The sequence below is a fragment of the Panthera onca genome, chromosome C1, assembly GCF_046562875.1.
Source record: "Panthera onca isolate mPanOnc1 chromosome C1, mPanOnc1 haplotype 2, whole genome shotgun sequence".
NCBI classification, from domain to species: Eukaryota; Metazoa; Chordata; class Mammalia; order Carnivora; family Felidae; genus Panthera; species Panthera onca.
In genome coordinates, this window is record NC_138346.1 from 100,362,924 (window position 1) to 100,390,556 (window position 27,633).

Sequence of the window (27,633 nt, forward strand, 5' to 3'; positions counted from 1 at the left end):
CAGATCTGTTAGGTTCATCCGGTCCAATATGTCATTCAAAGGCACTGTTTCCTTGTTGATTTTCTGCCTGAATGATCTACTGATGTAAGTTGGATGTTAAAGTTTCCTACTATTATTGAATTACTCTCAATTTCTTCCTTTATGTCTATTAATAATTGCTTTATGTATTTATGTGTTCATACGTTGGGTGCTTAAATATTTACAATTGTTTTACCCTCTTGTTGAACTGTTCCCTTTAGCGTTATGTAGTGCCCTTCTTTGTCCCTTGTTACAGTCTTTGTTTTAAAGTCTATTTGTCCTATGTAAGTATTGCTACCCCGTCTTTCTTTCACTTCCATTTGCATGATAAATGTTTTTCTACTTCTTCACTTTTAATCTGCATGTATCTTTACATCTGATGTGAGTCTCTTGTAAGCAGTATATAGATGAGTCTTGCTTTTTTATCCATTTAGTCACCTTTACATTCAAAGTAATTATTGATAGGTATGTACTAATTGTCATTTTGTTACTTGTTTTATAGTTGTTTTTGTAATTCTTCTCTGTTCCTTTCTTTTCTTGCTCTCTTCAACAGCTTTCTTTAGTGATACACTTGTATTCCTTTCTCTATTTTTTGTATATCTATTATGGGTTTTTTATTAGTGGTTACCAGTAAGCTCAAATAATAACATTTTTTTTGCATATAACACTCTTTGTTAATTTGATGGCTACTTAAGTTTAAACCCATTCTAAAAAGCACTAAAATTTTACTTCCTCCACCCAAGTTTTACAGGTATGCAGTCTTACCCTAGACATTTTTGTTTTGTGAGTCCCTTAACTGATTTTTACAGATACAATTGATTTTATAGCTTTTGTACTTTAACCTCTGAACTGATTTATAAGTGAATACTCTACAACTCCTATTGTGTTTGTGTTCGCCTATAAAATTATTTCCTTTCATAATGTTCTTACTCCTAATTATAACTTTTTCTTTCCACTCAAACAATTCCCTTTAACATTTCTTGTAAGGCTGGTTGAGTGGTGATGAATTCTTTTAACTTCTGTTACCTGGGAAACTCTTTATCTATCCTTCTATTCTGAATGATAGCCTTATTGAATACAGTATTCATGGCTGCAGATTTATTCCTTTCAGCGCTTTGAATACATCATGCCACTCTCTTCTGGCCTGCAGAGTTTCTTCTTAAAAATCAGTTGATAGCCTTATGGGTTACCCTTGTAGATAACAGCTTTTTTTTTTTTCTTTTGCTGCTTTTAAAATTATCTCTTTATTACTACTTTTTGCCATTTTATTATGTGTCTTGGTATGGACCTCCTTGGTTGATTTTTTTTAATTTTTTTTTTCAATGTTTTTTATTTATTTTTGGGACAGAGAGAGACAGAGCATGAACGGGGGAGGGGCAGAGAGAGAGGGAGACACAGAATCGGAAACAGGCTCCAGGCTCCGAGCCATCAGCCCAGAGCCTGACGCGGGGCTCGAACTCACGGACCGCAAGATCGTGACCTGGCTGAAGTCGGACGCTTAACCGACTGCGCCACCCAGGCGCCCCTCCTTGGTTGATTTTGTTGGGGGCTCTCTGTGTCTCCTGGATCTGGATATCTGTTTCCTTCCCTAGATTTGGGATGTTTTCACCTATTATTTCTTCAGATAAATTTTCTGTACCCTTTTCTCTCTATTCTCTTGGAATCCCTACAGTGTAAATATTGTCACACTTGATGCTTTGTCTATTCTCATTTCACATAATTTTTGTTTTTACTTTCACCTGCTCAGCCTGATTGCTTTCAATTGCTCTGTCTTCTAGGTCGCTTTCAATTGCTATGTCTTCTAGGTCACTGATCCATTCTTTTCCTTCCTCTAGTCTATTATTTATTCCATCTGGTGTATTTTTTTTATGTTTATTTACTTATCTTGAGAGAGAGAGAGAGAACACACACAATTTGGTGGGGAAGGGAGAGAGGGAGAGAGAGAGAGAATCCCAAGCAGTATCCACACTGTCAACACAGGGCCTGATGAGGGGCTCGAACCCACAAGTCACGTGATCATGACCTGAGTCAAAGTCTCGCACTTAACCAACTGAGCCATCCAGGTACACCCTGGTGCATTTTTAAGATCACTTATTGAGATCTTCATATCTGATTGTATTTTTTTTCCGTGTTTTCTCCTTAAGTGTCTTCATTGATGTCCTCCACTCTTTTCCCTAATGCAGTATTTTTTTACTGCGTTACTTTAAATTACTTTAATTTAACTAAACTAAATTTAAACTAAATTACTTTAAATTCTCTATCAGGCATATTGCTTGTTTCTATCAGGCTATGTCTCTATCGGGCATATTGCTTGTCTCACTTAGGTCACTTGCTGTGATTTTGTTCTTTTTCTGGGCTTTCATTTGGGACATATTCTTCTCATTTTGTCTAGATCTTTGCATCTGTTTCTCTGTGTTAGGAAAGTCAACTACATCTCCTGCTCTTGAAAGTAGTGCCTTATGAAGACGAGGTCCTGTAGCGCCCTGCAGTGCAGTGTCCCCTGTTCACCAGAACCAGCACTTCGGGGGTGATTCCTATGTGAGTTGCATGTGCCCTGCTGTTGTGGCTGAGCCACATTTTCTGTTAGTCCAGTCCTCTGCAATGCCTCTTTCTCTCTGTTGTGGGCAGTGCTTGGTCCCTTTTGTGTTGGTGGGCCAGTCTTGGGCTGCTTGGTCTTGAGTTGTGTAAGACCAGGCATTTGCCAGAGATGCAGTAGCACCTGACTGCAGGATTTGTCTCCTGAGAAGCTTTTGTTGGTAGGTGAGGCCTGTAGCAGAGCAGCTGTCTGTCCCCTGTCCACTGCTGGGGCCACAATTGGAGTGGTGTGTGTGATTTTCCATCCCTGTCCCTGGGACTGGAGTCCCTTCGGAGTAGTGCTGGCCCCTGTCAGGGCTGCTTGCGCACTGCCAGGCTTGTGGCACCTCTTTGGATGGGTCCCAGTCAAGAGCACGTTGGGGGGTGGTCAGGTCTGCCAAGAGCAAGGATCTGCAAAATGCATGGTGGTGGGGTGGTTCTGTTAGTAAGGTTTGCACTTGTCCTCTTGGGGAGGGGACCTAAATTTGCTAGGACTAAGTCCAGCCTAGCTAGAGGGGCAGATCTGCTAAAGTGTGGGGTGGGGGTGTAGGGTGTGTGGTGTTAGCAAGTAGCAGGTGTCTGGGCCTCGCTGGTTCCTTCACGTGGCTGGGCATTTATGCTGGTGGATGGGGGTGGGAAATGATGCCCACCAACTCCTTTGTTTCTGGAGAAGTCTCTCAGGGATCTCTGCTCCTTCAGCACACTCATGAGATTAGTAAAGAAATCTCCCTTCTGTATGCCGCTTACATTTTCCCTACTGCTACTTTTGTGCTGTATCTCCGTGGCCTGCTTCTATGCCTCCTGGATCTTGATGTCTGTTTCCTTCCCCAGATTTGGGAATTTGTCAGCTATTATTTGTTCATATAAATTTCTGCCTTCTATTGTCACTCTTCTCTTTCGAAGATCTCTGTAATACAAAACAAAAGTCTAAGACCACATGACTTTACAAGTAAATTCTAACAAACATTTAAAGAGTTAATGCCTATTCTTCTTAAACTATCCCCCCCCCCCCACAAAAAAAGAAGGAAAGAAAGAAAGAAGAAGAAGAGAAAGGAGAGCTTCGAAATTCGTTCTATGAGACAAGCATTGCCCTGATACCAAAACTAGATAAAGACACTATGAAAAAAAAATTATAGGTCAATATCCCTGATTAACATAGATGCAAAATTCTCAACAAAATATTAGTACACTGAATCAATAATACATTAAAAAAATCATTCACCATGATAAAGGGGGATTTATTCCAGGGATAGTGGTTCAGTATTTGCAAGCCAGTCACTGTGATAGACCACATCAAAAAGAGAAAGGATATAAACCTTATGATCATTTCAGTAGATGTAGAAAAAGCATTTGATATTGTACAACATCCATTCATGATGAAACCTTCAACAAAGTAGATTTAGAGCAAACATACCTCAACATAATAAAAGCCACTTATGAAAAACCCATAGCTAACATCATTGTCAATAATGAAAAACTGGTAACTTTTCTCATAAGGTCAGGAACAAGTCAGGGATGTCCACTCTCACTAGTTTTATTCACCATAGTACTGGAAGTCCTAGCCTAGCAATCAGACAAGAGAAGGACATGAAAGTCATCCAAATAAGTAAAGAAGAAGTAAAACTGTCACTATTTGCAGATGATATGATATTATATATAGAAAATTCTAGGAGTGCCTGGGTGGCTCAGTTGGTTAAGCGTCCTACTTTAGCTCAGGTCATGATCTGACGTTTCATGGGTTTGAGCCCGGTGTAGGGCTCTGTACTGACAGCTCAGAGCCTGGAGCCTGCTTCGGATTCTGTGTCTCCCTCTCTGTCTCTGCTCCTCCCCCCTTGTGTTCTGTCTCTCTCCCCCTCTCTCTCTCAAAACATTAAAAAAAAATTTGTAAAGACTCCACCGAAAAAACTCTTTGGTAAATGAATTCAGTAAAGTTGCAGGATACAAAATTAACATACAGAAACCTGTTGAATCTCTATACACTAATAACGAAACAGCAGAAAGAGAAATTAAGAAAACAATCCTATTTACAATTGTACCTGAAGCATGACTGACACTGTTTCTGTTGACATTTGCATTGGGTCATACACCGACCCTGAAATCTGTTCCTGGATTCTCTGTCTACCTTAGCATTCTAAATTCTACACTGAGAAGCTTAAAAAAATAAAATTAGAATGAAGAGGGAAAACAACGAGAATTGCAAAAAGTGGTAACTCATAGACTGTCAAAGGGACTATAAAAAATAAGACACAGTGTTCAAAAATTCATATAATCATGTGGTCTTTATATAAGTATGTGAATACATGAGTTATTGACATAAGTAGGACTCAACTAGGTAAGATATACAAAAAGTGATGCTTTAAGCAGTAATTCCCAAATATGTGGCAAATTCCCTTTTTGTGGACCACCCTCCTTCAATAGTATAATTGAGTTATAGCTGAAGTGAATCAGATTTTTATGTTGCTTCCTCATTAGACAACCTTGGGCACATTTTTTAACCTTTTTGAGACTCAATTTCAGTATCTTTAAAATGACACTAAAATATGAATTACTGGTTTAAAAAAATTTAATAAAATACCATGTATAACATATGTATATCTACATTTAAATATGTAACATAAGCTTGGTGTTCAATCGATGAAAACTAAAATTGTAGTTTTAAACAAAAGGTTAAAAAGAAAGATAAATATTCCATTTTGAGCTAAGTCTGATTACAAATGCCAACTCCTGGACCTTTTCATCTTTCCCATTACTAATTGAATGAGTCCAGATTTGATTGCTATATGGTGACCAACATTCAAAATGAAAATTTTGAAGTATAGTAAGAAATAAAGCCCCTTCTATGCTCAAGCTTACATCCCTACATACATCATCACACAGTCAAATGTAAGCAGTTTATAATGATAAATGTGGGTGGCATTATCAGTGACAGCGTTTCTTTTTTTCCCTAAAGAAAACAAGGCTTGCACATTCAATCCCATCACAGACAGAAAGCTGACAACATCTAAGGCTAATTAAATACTTGTTTAACATAGTTTTCTTTAACCAATATCTCATTGCTATGATCTTAATTCTATTCCCTGAAGTCATGAGGCACTTTCTTGAGTCTCTCTCCTCTCCTACCGTGCCATGTAAGAGTGGGAATAGCATGTGCAAAGATGTCTATCTGATGTCAATAATTTCATTTTAATGAGAAGTTTCTTGTCTTCCCATTTTTATTTGACAGGTGTGACTGTATATTGCTGGAATTGAAATTAACCTTTACTTGTTTTTTCTTTTATTAATAAAGATATTTATGGGAACAGAGTATAAAGGATTTTATACATAGTAAAAACAAGGCATCACATCAATTAACTACTTGGACAAAGCGTCCATTTATTATACAAATTAAAATTCAGTGAAGAAGGCACATTTATTCTATTTATTGGGAGCTTTGTGCCAATGAGAGGAAAAACAAATCATCCTCCACAATAAATAGAAGTTTGACTTCTTGAAAAGTTAACATCTCAAGTGACAAAGAGGTACTTACATTTTACTGCCCAGAACAAACACAGCAACCCCACTATATATCTTCATGTTTTACTCTGCTAGACAAATAAACCTGGGGCTTCTTCGCAGATCCTAAATCTCTCATAGTAATATGTTTTCTTTCAAATGCATGGTATCGATATCTTTTAAACAGTCATTGTTTTCTACTTTTGTCTGCAAGATATACCTCCCTCGGTTAAGGATATAGCGGTCTTCTCTTTTCTCTCAATATCCCAAAGTCTCTTTTTCCATGTTCACTGACAAAATTCTTTGAGAGGATCTTAGGTTTTGCTCATGTGTAACTTTCAAGTTTGCAGTGTTAGGGATTATAGACATCATGGTCATCCAGTGGTTGACTGGTATGTATTCCCCATATTTCTTCCTGAAATACTGTTCTTATGGAGGACGAGGACCTTTTAAAAAATTCTCACTCATGGTCTTGAGTGAAATAAGCACCCAAGTGCTTTCCAAATATTATTAAATCCTACAGCAAACATAACAAGGTGTGTTATGATACTATCAATTTTTAAAATGAGAAAACTAAGATTTAGGAAAGATAAATAGTTTACCAAATATGACACAAATAAGTGATAAAACTAGAACTTTAATGAAGCTCTGATTCTTAGAAAACATGGTGGTTCTCCCTCTTTATCAAAATATTCACTACTTAGAGTAGAGAGCCCAGAAATACAACCACACTCATATGGTCAACTAATCTTTGACAAAGGAGACAAGAATATGCAATAGGAAAAAGACAGTCTCTTCAACAAATGGTGTTGAAAAACTGAACAGCTATATGCAAAAGAATGAAATCGGGCCACTTTCTAACACCAGACACAAAAATAAACTCAAAATAGATTAAAGATCCAAATGTGAGGCCTGAAGCCATAAAAATCCTACAAAAGAGTACAGGCAATAATTTCTTTGACATTGGCCACAGCAACATTTTTCTAGGTAGGTCCCCTGCGGCAACGGAAACAAAAGCAAAAATAAACTATTGGGACTGCATCAAAATAAAAAGCCTTTGTAAGGCAGAGGAAACAATCAGCAAAACTAAAAGACAACCTACTGAATGAGAGAAGATATTTGCAAATAGCATATCTGATAAGGGGTTGGTATCCAAAATGTATAAAGAAATTATACAACTCAACAACAAAAAAGTAAATACTCCAATTTAAAAAAAATCTCAAATTCACATGGTTCAAATTTGCATGAAGTGCTGTTGGACTGTTTAAGAAACACTTTTACTTCAGTAGAATCATAGAGCAAAGCTACTCACAGGAAAGAAGGCAAATGGAAGCTACATGTCTAGTTACAGATGCCAGGCTTGTTCAGATTAGGAATAAATGGGTTTTAGCCAGGAAAAAAAAAATGGACAGGACACATGAACAGACACATCTCCGAAGAAGACATACAGATGGTGAACAGACACATGAAAAAATGGTCAACATCACTAATCATTGGGGAAATGCAAATCAAAACCACAATAAGATATCATGCCACACCTGTCAAAATGGCTAAAATTTAAAAAAAAATTAAAAACAAACAAACAAACCTGAGAAACAACTTGCGAGCAAGGATGTAGAGAAAAGAAACCCTTGCACACTACTGGTGGGAATGCAAACTGGTGCAGTCACTGTGGAAAATAGTATTGGGGTTCCTCAAAAAATTAACAAAAGAACTACCATATGATCCAGTAATCCACAACCGGGTAGTTACCAAAAAATCCAAAACACAAATTCAAAAAGATATATACACCCTATGTTTATTGAAGCATCACTTACAATAGCCAAATTATGGAAGCAGCCTAAGTGTCCATTGATAGATGAATGGGTAAAGAAGATGTGGCATATATACAGCAGAACATTACTCAGCCATAAAAAAGAATAAAATCTTGCCATTTGCAATAGCCTCGATGGACCTAGAGTATATAATGCTAAGTAAAATAAGTCAGAGAAAGACAAACACCATATGATTTCACTCGTGTGGAATTAAAGAAGCAAAACAAATGAGTAAAGAAATAAGACAAACCAAGAAATAGATTCTTACCTACAGAGAGCAAACAGATGTTTACCTGAGGGGAGGTGTGTGGGGGAATGGGGTGAAGTAGGTGAAGAGGGTTAAGAGTACATTTATGATGAGCACTGAGTAATGTATAGAATTGTTGAATCACTATATTGTACACCTGAGACTAATATAACACTGTATATTATACTGGAAATAAAATTTTAAGAAATAATAAACACATAAGTGTCAAACAGGAAAAGTACCCGCTATTTATTTGTAAGACATAGAGAAAATATTATCTTCCAAGCAACTGGTGTGAAAGGGCCTTTTTGGCAGAGAAAATGACTTTGATAACTGTCGAAGGGCAAAAAAACTGCAAGAATTTTAAACCAGGAGGAAAAAGCCATCAACCTCAATAAAGAAAAGACAGGGCAAGCTAAAAAGCTGAGCAATGCTCAAGGGTGTGGGGGGTGGGAAGGAAGCTCCTGGCTGACGGAAGGACTGAACAGGGGTTTTGAGGGAAATACGAAGGACTCCTGAGTTTTCAGTGGTGTGTGTATACTTTATATCATCTTTAGTAAGTGTGCAGTGATTATTAGAGTGTACTCTGATGAAGAGAATTTTTTTATGAAAGCATGTGGAGAGCCGCCAAGTCCTGTGCAAGCATGGAATAGGACAACAGATGCTGTCCACGGGGGCAGCCAACTAGTGGGTAAGGTATCCAGTGCAGAAAGATGCTGAAAAGAAGCTAAAAGAGGAAAAGCATAACTTCTCCCACTGATGGCTTAAAAGGTAGTTGGAAATTGGAATGAAGTTTAGCATAAGCATTTAATACTTTAACTAGCTGGATTGGCTAGTTATATTAGTAAAGGAGATGGATCTCTCAGGATACTAGAAGTGAATTAAAACCATGTCAGTAATATTTAAATAGCATTTATAACATTTAAAAAATTTTAAATACCTTAAATGATTATAGTAAGAACAAAGATGTGTAGTTATGTATTTAGAAAAGATTAAAACTTTGTTTATATGGGGGCACCTGGGTGGCTCAGTCGGTTAAGCATCTGACTTCGGCTCAGGCTGTGATCTCATGGTTCATGGGTTTGAGCCCCGTTGAGTTCTCTGTTGACACCTCAGAGCCTGGAGACTGCTCCAGATTCTGCGTCTTCTCCTCTCTCTACCTCTCCCTGCTCATGCTCTGTCTCTCTCTCTCTCTCTCTCTCAAAAATAAATAAAAATAAAAAAAAAAATTGTTTCTATATTGTCCTTATATTACCAGAAACTGAGATACATGCGGATCCCATTGATTTGGGGACATAAGATTTGTTTTCCTATGAGAATAGCATCAGCTAGGATTGTTACACAAGGCCAAAATGGCCAAAAGTTTACCATAAGAGTGTAACAAAAATCTCAAGTGAGGCCCAACTCGAATTCTCTTTTACTTAAATAGATTTATTCTGTTCTCAGATTCAATGCTAGCAAATGCCTGAACACCTGCTATCTGTAGCTTACTCTGTTAGACACCACAGGAACAAAGGAGGTAAATGGGAAAGCTCTTCATGCTACAAGTTGCCACAAAAGAAGCAAGGCTCCTGAAAGTGCTTCCTGGAGTCATCTAAATGCAGAGTGTCTTCAATCTGAGCCCTCCTTGATACCATTCAAAGAATAGGTATGACGTGCGACAGACCTGCTGTCTGCCTAGATATAAAGAATCTAAACAAAAAGCAGGAATCTAAAGAAAAACTAAAAACACAAAGTAATTGTGACGGGGCTGACTTTTTTTTAAAGCCAATATGCTCTAACATTTACCGAGGTAATAGGAGTATTTTTGTGTTATTGTTGTGCTCTTTTATATTCTGTCATGAGAACACTTTTTCAGGGAATTATATCTAAAAATATATGATTATATTTTTCTTTATCACTCTAATGGCACATTTTGCACCAAAACAGAATATTTTTCCAAAAAAAAAGTAATAATAGATAATAATTTCCTTTGACAAGGACTATAATGAGAGCATAAAATGGAAGGGGGGAGTATACATTTATTCTTGTGACAGATATTTCAATGCACAGAAAATTGTGGACCATTAATCTATTTGTATGTATGTCAGGCTGCGGTTGGACTATCATGGAGCTCAAAGCGTGCCATATCCTCTATCGGTTTCTCTCTCTAGGAGGAAAATTATTTATCTGGCAGGATATGGAAGAATACAAATTGAAAGTGCACACGTAGCCTGCCGAACTTAGATGAAGACACATTTCTCTCAGCAATTCTGGAAGCACCCATTTTCAAGCATCATATGACACAATTACCATAATTAATTAGCTTTATGGGGCTGTGCTCAGCAGTCACCTGCTTTCAGAAGGAAATTAAAGTCAATGTTTCTGATAAGTTAAAGAATCATTATGAAAGTGGCTGAAATTATAAACCCTAGTGTTCTGATCATGTCAGGTTTTCCACAGAGAGGGAAAGAAATAAATATTTCTAGGAGTCACTAAACTTTCTATGGAAAAAAAAAAGTTAAATGAACTGTGTAAGTACTTACCAGTCAACAAGATGACCGCAGATCAAGGATAACAATGTAGTTGAGGTCAGAACTTCCCTCAAACCTTTATGTGTATGCATTTTCTGTTTTTGTCATCACATTAATAGTAGATCTCTTTCCTATATCAGGTAGAAAAGAACTCTATGACAACGTAAATAGATTAGATCTCATTTTTACTAACCTGTATGTTTCCGAGTAACTTTAAATTTTGAAAAAAAAAATATTTAAACAGTAAACCTACTTGGGGTGCCTGGGTGGCTCAGTTGGTTAAGCGTCTGACTTAGGTTCAGGTCATGATCTCATGGTTCGTGAGTTCGAGCCCCATCGGGCTCTGTGCTGACAGCTCAGAGCCTAGAGCCTGCTTCAGATTCTGTTTCCCTCTCTCTCTGCCCCTCCCCCACTTGTGTGTGCGCTCTTTCTCTCTCTCTCAAAAATAAAATAAACATTAAAAATTGTTTAAGGGGCGCCTGGGTGGCTCAGTCGGTTGGGCGTCCAACTTCAGCTCAGGTCACGATCTCGCGGTCCGTGAGTTCGAGCCCCGCGTTGGGCTCTGGGCTGATGGCTCAGAGCCTGGAGCCTGCTTCCGATTCTGTGTCTCCCTCTCTCTCTGCCCCTCCCCCATTCATGCTCTGTCTCTCTCTGTCTCAAAAATAAATAAAACGTTAAAAAAATTAAAAAATTGTTTTAAAAAAAGCAGAGATTGAAATAACATAGCTACAAGCTAAGGAAGGGTAAGGATTGCCAGCAGCTACCAGCAGAAGGGCATGGATTGGGTTCTGTCCAGAGCCGTGGGTCAGAATACAGGCCTGCTGACACCTTGATTTCAGACTTCTGGCCTCTAGAATTGTGAGAGAATACATCTGTGTTGCTTTAAGCCTCTCAGTTTATGGTGATTTGTTACGGCAGCCCTAACAAAGTAACACACTATACCATACCCAAGATGAAATGGTAAATAAAAACATGCAAAAGGATAAAGGAAAGAGGGACATTCCCATTTCCTTCACCATCTGAAACTGTTTGGGAAGAGTTAGGTGTGAAATATGCAGACATATCAGAAGCCTGGCCAAGAGAGAGGAAGGGGAAGCCTGCTTCTGGCAAGATGAGGGAGATGCTCCAGATGGGAATGGCCCACGGTGAGATGGTCTCCTTTATATACCTACTAAATACAACATCTGATGAGAAAAACAAGCTCCGCTCTGGTTCATAAAAATAATACAATTAAAGAAAACCAATCTGGTGAGAAGGCAGGCACAGCAGCGGGAGGCTGGGCAGACTTGAGTAGAGGAAATCTGTTGGCAGAAAACCTGGCAGATTCCTGGGGAAGACCAGAGGAAGGGAAAAGAGGCAGATGCCGGCAAATTTCATTTGTGGTTGGAGCCAACACTGTTGAACCATTGACTATCAATTTAGTCCCCATGCAGTGTGAACAGCATAGACCTGGGGTCATCTGACTGAGGAGTCTGAGAGGACCTGATGGAATGTACGAACTGCACCACTTTCTGTTTTTTAATATAGCTCCTTCCAGAACTCTTGATGAACTCTTTAGAACTCTGGTTTATTGTAGAAGAATGTGAAAGTCCTTGAGAAGGCAAAATGGTTTCAGTTTTCCTAAATATTTGTGTGCTATTTCAACAGCTTGGCTGACAGGGGTAAATAGTAAGATATAGTGTTTTAAATTCTTTGTACAATGTTCAGCCTGGTTTAACAGTTGACAGCCACTCTAATATATCAGGAAGATTACTCTGTGTGAAATATTCTTTCATTTGATAATGACAATTTCATTGCTATTTTATAGTGTAGGTGCCATGGCGGTGGGGGGGGGGGTGAGTCACGGTGATGAATTGACATCATTTAGATCTTCCTAATATGATAATTTTCCAGGAATCCTAAAACCTGTGCCCCAATTCATATCAGGTTTTAGCTACAGGACTCTGACTAATCCTCTGGCTACAGTTTTCTGCCTGTAACTCAGCAGGAAGCATAGAAAGGGGAGAGAACATTCAGTGAGATATAGTGAGTAAAATGAAATATTTTGGCGTAGTGACAGGTCTCAAGTCAACTTTATCTTCACTTGCTGTGTAATGTAAGAGAAGCTTTTAACCTGCACAGGGCCTCAGTGTCTATGTCAGTCAGGAACGATAATCTGTGCCCATAATTAATTTATCCATTTGTCTGTCAATAGGCATTTCAGTAGCTTCCAGTTTTGGAATACCATGAATAACACTGCAATAAAATCCATATATATTATTTTCAGTGGATATACATACTGTTTCTGCTAAGCATTTACTTAGGAGAAGAATTACTGGAGTGTATTTTACATGCATATTTGTGCTTTGAAGATTCTGCTAAACAGTTTTCTGAAGTCGATATATAAAGTTTACTCTTCATTACAGGAGAGTTCTCATAGGTCCACATCCTCTCTAACACACGGTGTTGAACATTATCACATAACAACTACTGATTTTCTCCCTGAAATCTCCTTCTTCCATGGTCTTGCACATTATAGTAAATGGCATAGCTGCATTCTACACCTGTGTGCCTGCATTGATTTCTCTCTGTAAATCCAATGAAGCACAAGGCCTTATAATTCTATTTCTAAACATCTTTCTAATGTGTTGGCTTCCCTCTCTCTTCATTGCCAACTTCCTCACCTAAACAAACACTATTTCTCACTTGGTCTACTGCAATAGCTCCCTATCTATCATAGGTCCTTATTTTCCCTACTTCTCTTGTTCCCTCTGGGGGAACATTCATTCATTTGGTCGCCAATGAGATGTTCTCTAAAGTAAACGGGATTCTTTTATATCTCTGTTTAAAAACTCTTCATGTAAAATATTCTATAATTATAATGTTTTCAAGATTCATTCTTTAGAACACAATTCCTTTTTATGATTCAATAATATTCCATTGTATAAGATATACCAGATTTTGTTCATCCATTCATCTGTTGATGGGCATTTAGGTTTACATATTTTGGATATTATAAATAGAGGTGGTTATGAACATTTGTGTGCATTTTGCTAAATGAAAGAAGCCAGACACAAAAGACCATGTGCTGTATGATTCCATTTATATAAGATATCCAGAATAGTTAAATCTATTGAGAAGGAAAGTTGGTTAATAGGTTCCAGGGGCCTGGAGGATGAGGAACAGAGAGTGACTGCTTAATGTGTATGAGGTTTCCATTCCGAGTGATGAAAAATTCTGAAACTAGGTAGTGGGATAGTTGCTGCACAACATAGGGAATGCACATAAACTACTGAATTATACACTTTAAAATAGTTTAAAATGGTGGATTTCATGTTACATACATTTTTCCACAATGAATTCAGTTATAGTGCTGGTTGAAGAACTCCATAATTGTACTGAAAACCATTGAACTGTGCACTTTAAATGCATGGAGTTTATAATGTGTCAATTATATCTCAATAACATTTTAAAATAATAGGAGAGGTCATCTAGAGGCCGTGACTGCCAGTTGACTTGTGAGTTGGATCCTGGCAATCAGAGGCTCCTCACTTGTCCTTGGAATGTGGCCTCTACTTGCTTTTCCCACTCCCCGAGGCTGCTCCAAGGACACAGCCTGGAGATGGTGATGTGGTGCTAAGACCGTCTGGACTGAATACATAACTGAACCCAGTTAAGGCCTCTATATGAATTTTTACGGTTTAGTGGGCAAGTGTGGAGATCTACTTGTCTTGCAGTTGCACAAGACAAGTCCTGTAAGTAAGTTCCAGTGCTTCTTAAGCCTGCCATCTACCAATGTAGAGTGATCTGCCTCTTTCTTCAGTCTCTCCTTGCCCTCCTTGTATGGGGACTGGTTTCAGATTGCACCCGCAATGCCCCCAAGGAGCTTGCGAACCAATGAAGCCTGTCATGTAATATGCATTTTACTCCAACCAACTTCCAAATTTCTCCTCTTGGAAAATCTGATTCCTCTTGAGCTGTCATTGTCATATGGAGCCACTCTCTTCAAATTAAGTAACATTTAGCCATTTGTATCTTCTTTTAGTTCCTAAAGCACACCATTGTTTCCTTAACTCAGGCCCTTTGTATTTGCCATTCACTCTGCATGGAATACCGTCCTCTTATTCTCCCTCATTGCTGAATTCTCATCCTTTAAGTTTTACTTTAAATCTTATTTCCATAGACAGACTTCCCCTTGCCCTATACAAGTAGCCCTCAGGTTCTGCCTTCTGTGCTCACAGTCATTCAGTGTATTCTATCCTGACTCCTAGTTCATCGCTTTTATACTTCATTCCCAATTTGTGACAACTGATTTATTTGTTTACACATTTAACGTCCGTTGCTACCCCCACTAGAATGTAAGCCCGTTGCTACCCCCGACGGTGTCTGGCACATAGTCAGTGCTTGGAAAACTTGTATTGAGCAAATATTAAATTATTAATGCATGTCTCTCAGTGGTCTACATTGGAAGTTCACATTTCTATAGATCCTCTGAATAAAGGCACTGGAGACCCTTATGTGGAGAATTCTTATTCTGCCTGATCCATATGCAACTCCAGCAATTTTTTTGAATAGATGAATGAGTGAATACATTAACATTGAAATGTAAGCTGAGTCTCTTAGATTCTTAAATGTAAAGGATTTCTTATCTAAAGAGTAATATACTTTTTTATTTTAGTTTAGTTGCCTTAATATTTGAAAATTTTATTCTATATACATATTCACTATGTATTATATATAATCATATATATAATCAGTCTATTTTCAATCTGAATCAAGTTCCACGTGACCAAGCTTTGGAATTACTTAAATTATGGAGACAAAGTAAATTTCAATTTTGCTATTTTGACAATTAGACTAATTTACAGTTAGACTAGTGATAATTTGTCTAATTGTAAAAATGGATAAATATAAAGATAAATGTACCATAATCACTATCAGCCACTTTCTAGGTGTGTGGCAGATGCCTTAGTCTTTCTGTGACTCACTGTTTTCATCTCTTTAAAGCAAAGATTGAGTGGAACTGAATGTTACAGCTTCTTTGAGTTCCACTGTGAAGACTTTTTCTTACAGAAATTCCTTATCCAGATCTGCCGACTGGTTGTCATTCACTCTATTTCATTCTGCCACTTCCATAAAAATAAATTTCAACATGAGCCACCAGACCAGATTCAATTCTATTGGGAGTTACACTTTTGTTTGTACAATTCTTTATTTATTACTAGTTAAAATTATTTTTAAAAAGTCATATACCAAGTCAGAATTATATCTTAATATAGATGGTTGTCTAGCAGCCTCTGCCATTTCATTTTGCAAGGAGATACAGTTCAAATTGAGCCTGGGAATTTATACACACCAGTAATTAGTTGAGCCTTATAAATTGCAGACTTTCTCTCCTTGTAATGCATCTCAGAGATTTTGTGTCAAGACATGAAACAATATAATATGTCAAGATTTGGGAAAGTATATGCCAAACTGTGATGGCTTAGTTGAAAACACAGCTGGGGGGGGGGGGGGAGAAGCAGGAAAATTGTAGGATATAAGGAACACATTTAGTGCATTTGGAATGCCTCTAAAGAGATGCATACAGTCTGCAGATTCTCTTTACTGTGGGAGTGTAAGGAAAGTTTAAGATGAAGCAGTCTAGGCATATTTGGTGGTATTGTACCCTTTTACTTTGAGAACTAATTAATGACAGAAAAAAAAGAAAGAAAGAAAAAGGAGAACTTGGAAGTGACAAAACAGTTGTGAGTAAATTATCCCAAATAGATTGAAACCATTGACCAAAAGTATTCGCATAGGTGCTACACCTCAGATAGGCATTGCCTTTTTTCCCTTTCTAAGCCTTAGGATTCTAACCATCCTGCCTTTTGAGAATACTTTTGGTCTCAGTTGGCAGAGTTCCTGTTTTTCTCCAAACAGAGCATTACTTGTGTAAAGCCTGTGAAGTCAAGTGGAACTTGGTTGTCTGTTTCGTGCTTGTGAGACATTCACCCATGTCTCCACTGCAAGCTCTCTGTGGGCAGAGATAGGCTTACAGTTCTTCTGTGTGCCTGTGACACAGTGGTGGTAGCCAAGTGCAAAGACGAGGCCTTACTGCTTCTAGTCTGGTTAACTCAATCCCACAAGTATTTATTCTGTTCCCAACACAGGCCGATGCGAAAATTAGGCATAGCCACAGATGCTTCTGTCTCAAAACGGTACCTCAGTGCTCTTCCACATGGAAAACACTTGCCCATTTTTAAATCTTGTCATATAAAGTGGAAACATTTAGGTTTTGAAGATAGATGAAGCAGTGCTGGAATTCATCTGTGAGAGACAGCCGGGTCCTGTTATAACTTCCTGGAGAGGAGGCATAATAGGGTGATCTGGGGTGGGGCAGGGGCAGGGGCAGGGCTTTAACGAAATGAAAACCTATCTGAGCCTCAGGGAGAACTGAAAAATCAGTGGCATACTTTAGTGTCGTCCTTAATGAGGACATAGATTTTATTACAACGCGCTAAAAACCATAGTAACAAAAACTGTATTCCTAGTCCATTAATGATGAAAGCTAAGCAAAGTTGAGAAATCTTTATCCTGGGTAGGCAGAAAGTAAAAATATTGATCATTATTATATTTTGGATCCTGTGTAAAGCACATCACATAAACATTGTCATTTTGCTCCTGTAACACACTTAAGAGTTATAAGCTTTATTCCCTCGTTTTACCTAAGGTGGAGCTTGGTAAAGACATAAAGTGGCTGTTTGAATTTCATGGAACTAAAAAGAAGCTGAGCCCTCCGCAAAGGATGTTCTGTGGGACCTTCTCTCCAGCTCCCTTTGCTATCACGTACAGTAGTTTGGAACAGAGTGGTGTGTTAATACTCCTGCAACAAATTGTTAAATATAGCTTAGAAAAATGTATATTATTTCACATTTTTAGCGAGTGTGTTTATTGAAATGTTAACAGTCGCTGCATAAAAATGGCGAATGCCATTATGTTTTCCTCCAGCAGAAAAACAATGAAGAAAAACTATACAATTTAATTTTACATTTGAAGTAAAGGCTAATCACAGTAGCCCATAAAGTTATTCTCTGGAAAGTTGTTCTGTAAAACAAATGTTACTGATTTTAATTAGAGTACATGTATGCACAATTTCACATTTAATGCTGAAGCGGGAAATTAAAGAATTCAATCTCATTGGCCTTAAGTCAATTCAGAATGAAAAAATAACTTCTCACTTCAGAGCTGAAGCAATAAACACAGCTTTAAAGTTCTGTCTTTGAATATCAGGCTAGTCATTTTTTAAAAAATCATTTAGAAGTTTCCATTTTTAACCAAGGTACCTCTTCTCTATCCTCCTTCCCCCTGCCATTATGTTTCCTGCCAGGAAGCCATGCCAATGTGAAAATTAAAAAAAAAAAAAAAAAAGTTTTCAAAGGGTCGAACACAAAGGCAATAAGAGGAAAGAAACTCTCTAGAGATTTTCCTTGTAAAGATGTTTTTGAGTAATTTTAATTTCTCAACAGCTCCATCGCCTCACTTGTAATGCATAGTGCATTTACCTAGAATTCTTTTCCTCTCTAGTAACCACTGTAGAGCACACTCCTGCTTCGCTTTCATCAGCAATGGATCGGGTTACCTAGGAGAACTGCTTGTACCCAAATGACCTAAAATAAAATGTAATGGAAATAATAATTAAAAGTTAGTTAAGGATTCCAGTGACCAGGTCTTTCATTTTGGTATATGTTGGATAAACGCATCCATTAAAGAACAGAAAGAAGCCATAGCACCTCTTTGCGGAGAAATATTTAATTACTCTGCACGGCCTGCAAGGAAAAGGACTCTATTTAGAGCCCTCCGTTACTCATACTGAACCCGCTTCTCTGTCGGGTTTGTACACCCACAGTTGACAAGCGAGGACTAGAGACTGGGCAACAGTGGGTCAGGAGTGTTAATGGTGGAGCACAGGTTCAAGGGTTTTTTTTTTGTTATTGTTGTGTTGTCTGTTGGTTTGCTTGTTTTTCAAACTAGAGGCTGAACACAGGACAAAGAAAGTTGTGAAGCAACCTTCCTCAGAAGGCTGTGGGGTGGAAACCCAGGAGGAGAGGGTGAACAAATGAAAGTACTCATAAGCTTGAAAATGAAGCTGAGGTCGGAAACCGATTGCTAAGTAGTCAGTTGGTATATCAAATGTTAGGATTTAGAACAGGAATTAAACTTGTTTTGCATTTCGTAATTCTGTTTTCTCTCTCTCATTCATGAAAGATACTGCCCACTGATGATACAGTTATCCTTCACGGAGGTCGGAGACTGCAACACACCTCTCTGCTGTGAACACCAACGGCGTAGACTTGCCAAGAAAATGGAAACTGAGCTAGTAGAGCTAGAAAGGGGGAGGCGGATAAAACAAAGCACTTAAAAGTAGAGGCTGGCAGCCTGAGTATTGAAAACTCATATGTGTTCTTTTGTTCTGAGAGGCAAGATTGCTTATGGTTAAGAAACCAGACACCAGAGCCAGACTGGGTTTGCATCCCACCGCTGCCACCAACCACCTGTGTGACTTTGCTGTAATTACACCTCTGCCGAAAATGAGATGATAATACAAGTTGTATTATTGTAGTCCATGGTGTGGATGTGGAATAAACCTACAGCAATGGAAAGGCACTATCAATGGCAGAGGTCTGAGTTGCTTCAGATCTGAAGAAGAAGAGGAAGCTTTAGCCCTAGCCAGAAATTAAGTCTTAAAGTAAAAAAAGGGTCAAATTGTTTCCAGCTTCATTAACCTCCCTTTCTTTTTCAAACCTCTCCTCTCATTGATAGTTTTTTATAGAATCCCTCATATGCCTTTAAGTATTTTCTCACATGGTGTGATGGTTAGTGTTATGTGTCCACGTGGTTGGGCTGTTAATACCCAGGTATTTAATCAAACACCATTGCAGGTCTGTCTGTGAAGGTGTGTTTAGATATAGCTAATATCTACAATCAGTTGACTGAAGATGAAAAAACTTAGGCCTGGTTTCCAGATGGTTCTATATGACATCGAGGGCTGTGAGAAATGATCTCACTCAATGGTCAGATACTTGAACACAATTAGAAAATTCTGACAAGGAAGCCTGGTGGGGGAAGGGGATTATGTGGTTATACATGTTTCTGAATGAGCAGAAAATGTGAAGATCTCCATTCCAACAATCTATGTGTCTATCTCTCCACTGATTCTGTGCACTCTTGATTACTTTAGCTTTTTCTTCATAAGTCTTGAAATAGGTTGGACTAATTTCTCCTGCTTTATTCTTTTTACACATTGTTTTAGTTGTTTTAGTTCCTTTGCCTTTCCATATAAATCTTAGAATAATTATGTTTATAACTAGAAAAATCTTCCTGAGATCTGGGGGTGCTCAGTTGGTTGAGTACCCAACTCTTGATTTCAGCTCAGGTCACAATCTCATGGTTCATGGGATCAAGCCCCACGTGGGGCTCCGGGCTGACAGAGTGGAGCCTCCTTGGGATTCTCTCTCTCCTCTCTTTCTGCCCTCTGCGTGCCCCCCTCGACTCGTGCACATGCATTCTCTCTCTCTCTCTCTGTCTCTCTCAAAATAAATAAATAAACTTAAAAAAAATCTTACTAAGGTTTTGATAGGAATTGTGCTAAACCTGTATGTCAGTTTGAGGGGAATAAAAATTTTTTTGTATATTTTCTTCATTTCTTAAGATCTTCATCTATTTTTTTAATTGTCCAAATATAGATTATATACACATTTTGTTAGACTTATGTCTAAGCATTTCATTACACTTTATTATTTTTTAAAGATTTTTTTTTCAAATTTCAGTTGTTCATTGCTGGTATATAGGGAAGCAATTGACTTTTTAAAAAAAGTTTTTATTTAAATTCCAGTTAGTTAACATACAGTGTAATATTAGTTTCAGATGTACAATTTAGTGATTTAATACTTCTATACAACACCTTGTGCTCATCTTTTCTGTATTAACCTTGTATTGTATGATCTGACTATAATCACTCTTGGTTTAAAGAGTTTTGTTTTGTTTTTTGATTCATTGGGATTTTCGACATAGGCAAACATGTTACCTGTGAATAACAACAGCTTTATATTTTCTTTCCTAATGCGAATAACTTATAATTCCTTTTCTAGTTTTATTGAATTATCTAGGATTTCCAGTACAGTGTTGAATAGGGGTGCTGAGAGACAACACTCTTCCTCAAATCTCAGGGGAAACCATTCAGTTTTTACCCATTAAAAATGATGTTGCCTGTAGGATTTCTGTAGATGTTCATTATCAAGTTGAGAAAGTTGCCCCTTTACTTGTAGTTTTGTGAGTGTTTTTTTTTTATGATGAATGGAAGTTGGATTTTTTCAGATGTATTTCCTTCCTCAATTGATATGATCACTTTTTTTTCTTTAGCCTTAATTGATTAATTAATTGATTAATTGATTTTCAAATGTTGAACCAGGCTTGCATGCTTTGAATTATTCTTAGGCTGTCAATTTGCTAATATTTTGTTGAGGATGTTTGCAGCTCTGTTCATGACAGATATTGGCCTATAATTTTATAACCTTGTAATGTTCTTGTATGGTTCTGACAACAAGGTAATGCTGGCCACATGGAATGAGTTAGAAAGTACTCCCCTTGCTTCTGTGTACTGGTATATTGCAGAACATTGATGTCACTTCTGTCCTAAGTACTTTGCATAATATACCAGTGGAATCATCTGGCTTGGTGATTTTGTTTTGAAATGTTATTAGTTATTGATTCAAAAATATAGGACTATTTAGATTATCTATTTCTCCTTGTGTGGGCCTTGTAGTTAACTATATAATTAGATTAGTATCTACCATGTTCATACCTGTTTATTGCATCAGTTCTTTGTTTCTCCTTCTCCTTACACTCCCATCTTTTTATGCTTTGTCTGGTTATAATTGATCATTTTATATGGCGTCACTTTATTTCCTTTCCTAGCATATCAACTATATATTTTTGAAACTTGTTTTACTGGTTGCCCTAGAGTTTCCAACACACATTTTTTAACTCATCTAAATCCACCTTCAAATAACACCATGCTGCTTCACTTGTGGTGTGGGTACTTCATAGCACATTGTCCCAAATCCTCCTTCCTTATGACCTTTGCTGTTATTCGTTCTACTTATTCACATGCTGTAATCACCCAGCAATACATCAATACTGTTACTACTTTATACAGTTATCTTTTAAGTCCATTAAGAATAAGAAAACTAAAATATTTTATTTGGCCTTTATTTTTTCTCTGACACTTTTCTTTCTTTTTTAAAAAAAATTAACAATTATTCATCTTTGAGAGACAGAGAGAGACAGTGTGAATGGGGGAGGAGCAGAGAGAAAGGGAGAAATAGAATCTGAAGCAGGCTCCAGGCTCTGAGCTGTGTCAGCACAGAGCCTGATGTGGGACTCGAACTCACTGACTGTGAGATCATGACCTGAGCTGAAGTAGGACGCTTAACCCACTGAGTCACCCAGGAACCCTCTTTTTTTTTTTTTTTTTTAATGCAGATCTCAGTTCCTGTTCTATATCTTTTTTTTTTTTTTTTCTGCCTAAAGCATTACTTTTTAACATTTCTTGCAAGGAAGTTCTGGTGTTGATTAATCCTTCCGGTGTGTGGGTGTGTGTATGTGGGATGCACACATGCTCTCACATCAGATAATGACTGTTTCCTTCACTTTTGAAGGATAATTTTGCTAAATATAGAAGTCCAGGTTTTTGTTTTGTTTTGTTTTGTTTTGTATTTATACTGTTTCTTGTTTTCTGAGAATACTAGTCCTGTGGTTAGTGTCTGTAATTAATTTTGGAAAGCTCTTGGCCATTCATTATTCCTTCAAGTATTGCCACTGCTTGATTCTTTCTTCTTCCCTCCTCATATTTTAATTATGTGTATATTGCACCTTTTGAAATTCTCTCACAGTTCTTGGGAAGTTTCTGTCTATTGAACTATCTTTAAGATATCTCATACTTGTTTCCAGTGGAGCCAATATACTGGTGAGCCCTCAAAGGCATTCTTCAGTTATGTTTCACATTTTTCCCTAACATTTTGATTCTTTATAATTTCTAAATGTATGCTTATATTTTTGAAAGTTGTCTACTTTTTTTCCTTTAGAGTTATCAATGGGTTAGTCATAGTTATTTAAAATTTTCTGTCTCATAATTTAAAAATCAGAATCATATCTGAGTGTAGTTCTGATGTTGACTTTATCTTTCATTTCATAGTAGTTTTTTTTCCCTTTTTTAAATTATTATTATTTGGCATGCTTTGTAATTTTTTGTTGTAAGTCAGACGTATGGAGCAGTAGGAACTGAGATAAACAGGCTTTAGGGTGAGGCTACATTAATCTGGGTGAATATTGGGCTGCGTTTAATATTTTACGTAGTTATAGGTGCCAGAAGTTTCAAATTCTTCTGATATCTTGGTTTTTATGTCTGCCATTGACTTTGGGATTTCTAAGAATGCCTCCTCAGATAGTCTGTCTTGCAGCTCTTTTGGCTATAAAGTAGTGTTATACTGGAGTCATGTTGGTTTGGAGGTAATGTGTATGCATGCACGCACATGTCAGTCTGAGTGTTCTCTACTCTTAATGAACTCTTAGTTTTTCAGGTCTGTATCAGGACTGTGACCTCCACCAGTGGTATAGCTTCCTCCACTCCCTTAATTAGAAAGGAAAGCTACAGGGACTGGCAGGGATGGGTACAGGGAGGTGGGGGTGATTCTTTCTCACCTAGGAGAAGACTCTCCTAAAGGCTTTATTATGGAGAATGCTCTGGGCATTTTAAAAGTTCTGGCTCTCCCTCAGCCAGAGCCAAGAAGGTATCTTTCTACCATGTGCATCATAAAAACCCGGTAGGATCCATGGATGAGGACCAACAAAGTATAGGGGCCCATGAGATAGCACCTCTGGAGTTTCTCACTCCCACTAGACCACTCTCGACCTCCAGCAGTCATTCAAAATTACAAAGTTTTTTACAAGTTTTTCTCTCTAGCAGCTCCTGTTCCAGTTAAGCAGATCTTGGGTATGACTGGATTCACCTATCTCTCTCTAGATTTCAGAGTGGAAGTTTGCTCTGCAAATTCAGTTCTCTGATTGATCCAGGAAAGCTCCTTATGTTTCAAATTTGTCTGCTGTTTTCTTAGAAAAATGGTAGTAACAACTTCTAAAGTCTTTACCTATCAGAGCTAAGATTGAAAGACTCCTCATTTTCTATCAGTAATTCAACAGTACATTTTCTATCATAAAACAAAGTATAAAAATTTAAAACTGATAAGAGCAGAAGGATTGCCACCCATCTACTTGAAGGGATGACAGGAAGAAGATCCTACAGTTTTATAGTGAAGCTTTTTAATAGGAGCCATGATTTTCCATGGAGGGTGAAGCCCAAATGATACAACCCAGTAAGAAAGCTAGGTAAATAAAAATTCTCATTTGCTGTAGTTTCCCATTAGCTACTTTTTATTGTCAGCAAACTGGAGAAAGACAAAGAATGGTCTAGGAAATGGAAGGTATCCAGCATGTTATCATTACTACCAACCCCATTTGGTAATAGTGGCAGTATTCATCTACAGCAAGGTGATGATGACAGGAACAGTCTTCAGGAGGAAAACGCTGGCCATGGTGGGGAATTCTCAGAAGAGAGGAATCTCTGTATGCTAAAGACTACCTTGTTCGTGTCCAGGAAATGTTCAGAGTTTTGAAGAAGTGAAGAGATGATAACTAGATTGGAGAAGAAAGACAAATCTGGGAGATAGATTCCAATACCAAACCCTTGCAAGCAGGAACATGCTTGAGTTCTTCCATTTGCAGGGATTTGTGCTTGTAGTTGTTCCTCTCCTTGCAGTCCCTTCACATAATATCTCCTGTGCTACCTTTTCCCCATGCTTTGTGGTTTCTTTGAGATACTATTTTTTTTCCTCTAAGAATTATTTCTAATAGAAATTACTCTCTTATTTTTCTGCATTTCCAAAGCATACTTTGATTCTCTCATGTACATTCCGATACATTCCACTAGGTATTATTGGATTTTATGTGTGGTTTTCTTCATTCATGAATATATTAAGAAATCAATAATTAAAGTCAAGGCATGGAAAAGTGAAACCACATAAAACATTAATATCAATTGATAAAAATTTGGCATAGTTTGTGGTAGAAGACGAAAATCACAAAAATTAATAATGGCCTATTAACAAAAGGCCATGATAGACTTACAAAGCCAAAGAGTTTAGATTTTTTTCTGCAATCTTAAGTGTCTCTAAAATAAAAAGTAACTGTGTGTGCTAATTTGACCTAATAGATTCTGTAGCAACAGAGACTATATATTGTTCGTCTTCATTCTTACCTTTCTCAAAATATTCTGTAAACTGATAAATTACTGTTAGATTGATAAATATGTGAAACATTTTCCATGTGAAAACAAAACTGAAACCCTGAAGACTGAATGGGTTGTCCATGCTAACATAGCTAGATGGTGGTAGAAATCATGCTCTCATTCCTAGTCTAGAACTCTGTGTTACAATACGATGTGGTTTCCCCATGCTCTTCCTGTCTCTGTTCTGTATCCATGCTTGGGCCCATGGTATCATCAACTAGTATAATTTCACAGTACAATGCTTAACACCTGCTTTCTGCTAGATGATGCCCGTTAGCATATTTTCCCTGCCATATGAGTCACAAGTGATTAAGATAATGATAATCTTCATAAATGAAGGGAACAAAGCATTAGTTCTCCCTATTTACATTCAATGATAAGTCCTGGAACATTCCCTCTAGTACACATTCATGAAAGAGGAGACTGTAAATTACCCCCCCCCAATAACAAAATATAGTAAAAGAGTGAAATGTTAATTGGTAATCTGGAATAGATGAAGGATAAATTTAGAGTTAGGAGAGTAATGTAAGACCTGTACTTAGAAATTTTGTGTCTGGAACCTTAGTAATATGGCTCTCTCAGGTATAATTTTAATACTTTAGAGGTTTCCAAACTTCCTCTGTTCAAGGTAACTTTAGTATCTCAGTAATTTTTCATAGGGTCCCTAGGCCAAAAGAAATACTAAGAGCACTTAGGCCAAACAACTTAATAAGTATTTATGCCCTAAGAAATTAGCAGGCTTTTGAAAAAAATAATACAAATAAAATAGAAAACATTAACCACAATTAAATAAATACTATTAGCTAACTAAAGGCATATATGTGCCTGTTTATCACTGCACAACCTCTCAAGCCTCAGAATCAGATTAGCTAAAGTCACCCCCATTTCCTGTTTCTGGTTAATTTCTCATGCAGTACTTGCTTATTATCACAGTCACCAACAAAACTTGGCTTTGAAAACTATGACATAATTGAAGTGTATGCAACACTATCTAATATAAACCCTTCATTATTTAAAATTTGTAGTTTAGTGGGTGCTGTCAAATGACTAGTATCACTATGCTTTCCATGCAAATTTAACATTTTAGCATCCTTTAGCATCCCTCTGAGTTCACCATGCTATCCTAGGGAAACTTGTCACGTATCTTGGAAACTCTAAGCTTGGATTATTGTAGAATTTATCATTTATTGCAGAATTTCCTATAGAAACAAAACCAGTTTGGGTTTTTGTTTGTTTGTTTTTCGTTTTTTTTTTTTTTTTCTTATCTAGGGGTTAGGATTATATTCTAAAGTAATAAAGCCATGAATATGGAATCTATGCATAACTTTTCCATATAGAAAAACACCCTAATTGTCAGGTGATATAAAGTTGGTAGGCAAGAACTTGGGGAAAATGTGTTCTATTTTATGTCCTGTTAATAACTTAACTGTAAATATTTGGAGAAATATTGGTGAAAATTGTTGGTGCTTCTATAGCTCAATTTTTATCTTCCATTGGTAAGACAGAGAAAGTTATTTCTGCTTACCACCAGAAAGTGTCATTTCTTAATGTTTTTGTTTTGGGGTTTTTTTTGTTTCTTTTTTGTTTTTGTTTTTATGCTAGAGAGAGAGAGTATAAGCAGGAGAGAGGGGCAGGGAGAGAGAGGGAGAGGGAGAGGGAGAGGGAGAGGGAGAGGGAGAGGGAGAGGGAGAAGGAGAGGGAGAGAATCTCAAGCAGGCTCCATGCTGAGTATGGAGCCCAACATAGGACTCAGTCCCATGACCCTAGGATCATGACCTGAACTGAAATCAAGAGTCAGATGTGATTCTATATGCTGTGTATTATAGAAGATAAATTAATGTATATCAAATAAAGATCTTGCTCTTACTCCTCCCTTGATCAATTTCTCAATAGACTTTTAGAACTTATTTTATTCACTTAAAATTTTTACATTTTAATTAAATAAATTTGATGCCTAAATACATGTTTATTCTAAAATTTAATAGAAAAATAGAAACAAGAGGATATATATAGACATAAGAAAAAGATTTATTGGGGGATTTAAATATTGATATATATTTTTGAAACTCCTTCCAGAAAGGGAACACCAATGTATTCTTTCTCCAAAGGTAAATGAAAGTATATATTTTTCTACCTCATTACTGTCACTGAGGTTTATATGTTACAAAGAACATTATCCTTTCCCTATGTGAATTTGTGTTTCACTGCATTACTAATGAGAGTAAACTTACAATATGTTTATTAGCCTTTTATGCTTTTTCTTGAATTAATGCAAATTTTCTGCCATTACAGTGAGAACCAGGGAGTGACAGCTGGAGTACTGCTAGAAACACATGGAGCAAATGGTTATTACTTTAAACTCCAAGATTTAGTTTCTTCAGGGGCACCTGGGTGGCTCAGTCTGTTAAGTGTCTGACCTCAACTCAGGTCATGATCTCCTGGTTTGTGGGTGAGAGCCCCACATCAGGCTCTGCACTGAGAGCGCAGAGCCTGCTTGGGATTCTCTCTCCCTCCCTCCCTCTCTCTGTCCCTCCCACACTCCTGCTCTCTCTTGATCTCAAAATAAATAAATTGAAGAAAAAAAAGATTTCATTTCTTCAGCAGAAACAATTG

General features: G+C 37.4%; 1 long non-coding RNA gene across 1 annotated transcript in view; it reads right to left on the minus strand.

Moving 5' to 3' along the window:
- Positions 1 to 24,120: 24,120 nt before the first annotated feature.
- LOC132672997 (uncharacterized) overlaps positions 24,121 to 27,633 on the minus strand; it is a 60,104-nt gene continuing 56,591 nt past the window's right edge. Inside the window, exon 3 of the long non-coding RNA XR_009607822.2 lies at positions 24,121 to 24,368. This is a non-coding gene — a long non-coding RNA (uncharacterized LOC132672997). The remainder of the gene's footprint in view (positions 24,369 to 27,633) is intronic.